Below are 6,000 nucleotides of genomic sequence, written 5' to 3'. Positions count from 1 at the left end.
GCCTCGAGCCACCCAGCTGAGCTGCTCACAGATTCTTGATATCCAGAAACCATGAGATCAAAAATGTTGCTGTGTTAAGATGTGAAATTTGGGGGTTATCTGTCATGCATCAATAGATAATGAAGGGAGTGTTCTCTTTAGATCGTATGTTCCTACTGAATCTGGTTTTCTGGGGAGGTGTCTAGGAATCTTCATGAATGTCTCTGGGTGATTCTTTGACCCTCTAGAGTTTAAGAACCACTGCTCTTTTTTTTACTGACTGCCCTCCCTCTTCCTTCCATCCCTCCATTCCTTCCTTCCCCTACAGTACAGTTCCCAAAAGCTCTGTCCAGGGCCTCTTCTCTTTTTATTGTGCACTCCCCAAGCAAGTACATCTATTCTGTGGCTTCAACAGACAGACTTGGAGCAACCCGTGGACCTACTTCTTCCACACCGAGCCCTCTTCAAAGCTCCTAAGCCCTATTTTCCAACTGCCTGCCTGATATCTGCATGTGTGTTTCCCTCCAGCAAGTCAAACTCAGTATGTTCAACCTTGAATTCATAACCATCCTCATGAAACCTTTTCATTTGTGTTCCCTATTTTTGATAGTAATTTATAGCTTAGTCTCCTAGGCTCTAAATCTTGATATCATCCTTGCATCCTCTTTTTCCTTACCCTCAACACATCCGAAGATCTGACAGTCCTCCTCTTCAGTCCTCCATTCTCCCATGGCCACTGCCACCACTCTGGTTCACACGTCATTACCCCTTACCTGGCCTGTTGTGATGCCTGCTCCATTGCTTTCTCATTCTCCTCTTTCCCCACAACCTCTTCCATTCCAACCTTCAATCCACAACCTCTCCATTGTCTTTTGAATAAAGTTTAAACTCCTTGGTGTGTCATGTAAGGTCTCTAACAGTGAGGACCTAACAGGATGTTCTATGTTTATTATTAATAGCCATCTCCTACCTCACCCCTAAACACACATACTCTCTCGGCACAAGACGTTATCCATAATTTCCCAAACATGCCTTGAAGTGGTCTATATCTTTTCTCATACTATTATGACCCCTAGAGAATTAAAATTCTCCTTTGAGAATAAAAAAAAAATCATACTGTAAAGCCCATTGCAAAATTTATTTGTGGTGCAGTTGCAATGGTAGATGTAGTTCATGTCTGCACCCTCTCATCCCAGTCCCCAAACCAGGTCAGGAGAAGGCAGGGGGAGAGTGTGGGTGCAAACCCCATTGAGCTTGCAGCTACTTTGTTGCCTTCGGACATGAAAAAGGCATTTTCAGCTTCCTGTGGGTCTTCACCTGCTTTAGCTACACAGGTTGTACTTTTGTGAAAAGACGCACTCATTATTCATTTATTGAGCTCATAAGCATTTATTAACCCTGTCCTAGCATCATGGTGGATATCAAAGTTAAGACCTAGTTCCTGCTCTTTGTCAACTCTGGTAGAGAGTAGCAATTGCCAGAAGATACTAAAATATCAGGGGACTTCACAGGTAAAGGAAATCACCTCTGGGTTGGAAGGATGGGGAGTGGGGATAAGTTATTGCCTACCTTCCTCTCCTTGAATGTAAGCTCCAGAAGGGCAGGCATCTTTGTTTTGTTCAAGTCTATATTTCCAGTAGCTAGATCAGCAACCTACACAGAGTAGGACCCAAAATATATTTGTTGAATGAATGGGTGACTGAATAAAAACTTTTACGTAGAAAAAGTGTAGGTTCAGGTTCATAACTGTGAACTTCTTAAAGGCTGAGATGATAGCCATTTGCATTTTTATGGATTTGCATTGTGTTCAGCATACCTTAGGCACTCAATTAGTGCTGGATGAATGTCGAGTGATTCCATAGTGAGGTTTGTTTTCTCCCACCCCTTCCCTGGTGTCATTAAGTGTTAGCCTTCCAAAGAAAATATTTATGCTAAGTTGACAGTGGTTTTAAAGGTAAGAGTCTTTAAGAAACCAAGGAAAAAAGGCAAGGTGAAAGAAGATGAGACAAGATAAAAAGGTCAGGAAAATAACATTTTTAATGTAATTAACTACTGAAAGTGTTCCTGAAAGCACTGGTTTACCTTTACCTAAGAGTCAACTGAAATGGAAAATCTGACTATATGTGACGTTGTTAAACCATTTCATTAGCAACACTTCTTTGATTTAATCCAAGAACCAAATATTGCTATATAGAGGTCAAAGCTTAAAGTTAGTGAAGACTTATCCAATTCAGAAATAAATAAAAAGGCCAAAGGCCCAGAGAATGTTTATGCTGCTGTTCTTTTTCCCCCCCAGTGATCTAAATTTAACTAACTGAAATTATATTCTAAGTATCAGATATTTATGCCAGGCTCTTAAGTGGCAGCTAATTTGCATACTGAAATTACTTGAGACTTGTTTTAGTGAGAAGCCCATTGGGTGCAGAAATAATTGCTGGGGAAGAATCAAAAGCAAGAGAACATGATGGTCTTTGCCCTGAAGCAGCTTACCATGTAAGCAGGAGAAACAGATATTAAGAAAGCGGGGGCTGGGGGGGTGGGGGGTGGGGGGTGGGGGGAGGGAAGAAGTAAAGCAATATTTGAGTTCAGATTCATTTACAGCCTTTTGGCGCAGCCTGCTAGTTGGCCATTGAAATCTGAGCTTTCCTTCTTCAGAAATGGTTGTCCCTGGGACTACATTTCCCAGCTCCCTTTGCATCTATGTGAGACTATGTGACTAGTTGGCCATGTGACCTCATTCTGGCCAATGGAATGTGGGCAGAAAAGATATGGACCACTTTTAGGCCTGGACCTTATGCCTTACCCTCCTTCTTCTATGGGCTGATATAACTTTTTTTTTTTTTAATTGTACTGTCTTTTCCCAGTTTTGAAGCCCTGAATAAGAGGCTGGTCAGTCAGTTTCCCTTCTTAAACAGCCAATTAAGTCCACATCCCAAACCACTTCATTGTTGGGCCCTAACACTCTGGGGCCACGAAACATATACCCTAATTGCCCCAGAGCCAGGTACCGGACAACTAGGGATAACCCCTATGCCCAGAGCCCTGCCCCCAAATTATTCAACTTAGCCAATCCACAGGAAGACCATGAAACCTAGCTAACCCCACCCGGCTTGCCATAAATCAGCTGCCCCCTAGAGCCCCAGCCTGCTGTTACTCTGTTCCTGGGTACAATCCCCTGTGTGGCCCTGCCTAGCAACCTTCTCTTGTTCAGAGCTCTAAGAATCAAAGAATTTTGCCTTTCATTTATCCAAGTGTCATTGTGTTGGGTCTCACCATCTTTAAATCTTATAAAACAGCTGAAATGGCAGTGATCACAGATTCTTGGAAACTATGTTGATGATGACAAAGTTGCCTTCTGTCTGGTCCTGAATGTCTTCCTCTAACTCTCCCATCCCTGCCCCACCGTCAGTGCCCTGCACTGTCCTAAGAGAAAGGAACTTCTCTTATGTTGTTACTTGTTTTGGCTTATCGGTTATGTCAGTCTAGCCTACTATAATTATTATAGGAAAACAACCAACCCATTGCTAGGGATATAGTATGAAATGAGGAAGCCTCCAGAGAAAGACAAGGGAAGCCAGTATCTCAATAATCTCTATGAGGAGGGGAGCTCAGCGTTGATCTTTTACAAAATGGCAAACTAGTTTTGCAGTTAGTCCTTACAGGACATCCCTCCACTCCTGTCCAAGGAAATGCTTCAGTCAAAAGATGCCTTATGTAGATAGATCTCCATTATCTCTAGTTTCAAAAAATATACCATCAGTGCACAGTATTCTCAAAGTTAACTTCATGTCCTTAGGCCCCAGGTTCATTCCGACCTTTTCCTCTTCTATGTTTATCTTTTTCCCCTCCTATCTTTTCCTTTGCCTTGCAAATTAATTTCTAACTATCTAAGCATTACATAATAGTATTCTCAACAAAATTATATACAAATAAATGAATAATGAAAGTAAAATATAAATTATAGAAATAAAACTATTCTTTGATTAATCCTCCCCAACAATTCCATCTGCTCTCACCAACCCAGATGCAACCCCACTGTCTTCTGTGCATGGTTTCAGGCATTTTCCCTTTTTATTCACATTAGTTGATAGAAAATCTATGGTATTGTTTTTCCATAAATCATGTCTTACTGTCCATTCTGTCCCACAATTTGCTTCTTTCACCCAACAATGTTTTGGAGAGCTCTCCATGGTCCTACATGGAGATCTAGTTTATACCTAATGACTACATACTGTTCCTTAGTGTGACTGTACCACAATTCATTTAGTCATTCCATTATTCAGGGTGTCTCCAATTTTCCACCATTACATAAATATCTTCAGTGAACATCCTGGGACATGCTTGCCTGAGTACTTACTCAGTGCTGGGTGCTCTTCAGGTGCTTTCTAGGAGATCCCATTTAAGCCTCTCAGCAGTTGTATGAGGTAGGTACTGACATCATCTTTGCTTAGTGGGTGAAGTGTTTGAGGTGAACTTGCCAGGGCTTCTTTAGGGGTAATAATGAGTGGTGTGTTTGCAGGGCAGTTTACCCTCCTCTAAGTGTAGCATGTGTTAAGGACACCAAAGGCTTTGTTTTAATCAGATACAGTAAGACATGTAGATATGGAAATGACAGTCAGGAAAGAGGTGTTTTTCTTTATACTCACAATTCCCTAGAAGCAGGAGGCATGGCAAATCATGCAGGGCCACTTGGGGAAGCACCAGAACCGGTCAGGGGGCAGAGGGAGTGAGGGGTGCAGTGGGGAATGTGTGGTTTTCATGGGAAGGAATGGGTGAGGTGGGTAAACAAGTTTATAATAGGCTAGTTTGAATAATTTCAGTGGGCTCTGAGGCATAGGGGCTGTCCGTAGTTGTCTGGTACCTGGCGCTGGGGTGATTATGGCAGGGGAATAGTGACTCTAAGTGTGAGAGACCATAAAGGAGGTAGTGGGGTGTGTGGGCTCTAGTTTACTATCTCTAGGAATTGCTTAGCCCTGGGGAGGGCAGTCTCTCCAGGGTCAACAATGCCCCAGGTGTCAAAGCATCAGAATACAGAAAATAAAAGACATGGTTAATACATAGCAATTTGCACTCCTACCAGCAGAATATGGGAATTCCCTTCTCCCTGCATCATCACCAAACACTTGATGTTATCAGACTTATATTTGTAGTCCATCTGATAGGGGAAAACAGTGTCTGTTGTTTTCATTGGCATGTTCTCATTAATTAGTGATGTTGAGTACCTTTCATGTATCCTTGGTCCAATGGTGAATAGTCCATTCCTGGCTCCTGTCTCCAGTTTATTTCCACTCCTCCACAGTCTTCTCTCTTTTTCTTCAGACACAAACCAAACGTCCCTCCATGACTTTCCAAGCCTTTCTCAGTATGGCACAGGTGCTTTTTGGAATTTTTACTTCTTGGCGTCTCCCAACTTGTCTTCTAAATTCTACACTTGGTCTCTTTCCCCACCCCCTCCTTCCTGGTCTTTACAGAAGCTGCTCCCTCTGCCTGGAAACTCACTGCACCTTCTCTTCCTTTTCTTCCCTTTATACACACACACGTGCGTGCGTGCATGCACACACAGACACACACACACACTTCTACTCATACAACATATGAAGTCACCCCCAGGATCCTTTTCCAGCACACTCCATCCTATCTGCTTTACAATCTTAGCACTTAGCCCATGACCCTGTAATTGCAGATTTACTTTTCTACTCTCTCCATAGGTTATAAACTGGTTGAAGACAAAGATTGGGTCTTTTATATTTTTGTATCCTCCACACCTAGTACAATGACTGAAACATGTCAAGTACCTGAGAATACACCTTGAATGGAGGAAGAATGGGTGAGAGGTGACTGAATGAGCACTTTTTAAAATTTAAGTATAGTTGATTTACAATCTCTCAGGTGTACAGCAAAGTGATTCAGCTATACATATACACATATATATATTCTTTTTCAGATTATTTCCCATTATAGATTATTACAAGATATGGAATATAGTTCCCTGTGCTATACAGTAGGTCCTTGTTGTTTATC

Source organism: Balaenoptera acutorostrata, chromosome 1 (genome assembly GCF_949987535.1).
Source record: "Balaenoptera acutorostrata chromosome 1, mBalAcu1.1, whole genome shotgun sequence".
Lineage (NCBI taxonomy): Eukaryota > Metazoa > Chordata > Mammalia > Artiodactyla > Balaenopteridae > Balaenoptera > Balaenoptera acutorostrata.
Note: the sequence above shows the minus strand (reverse complement) of the source record.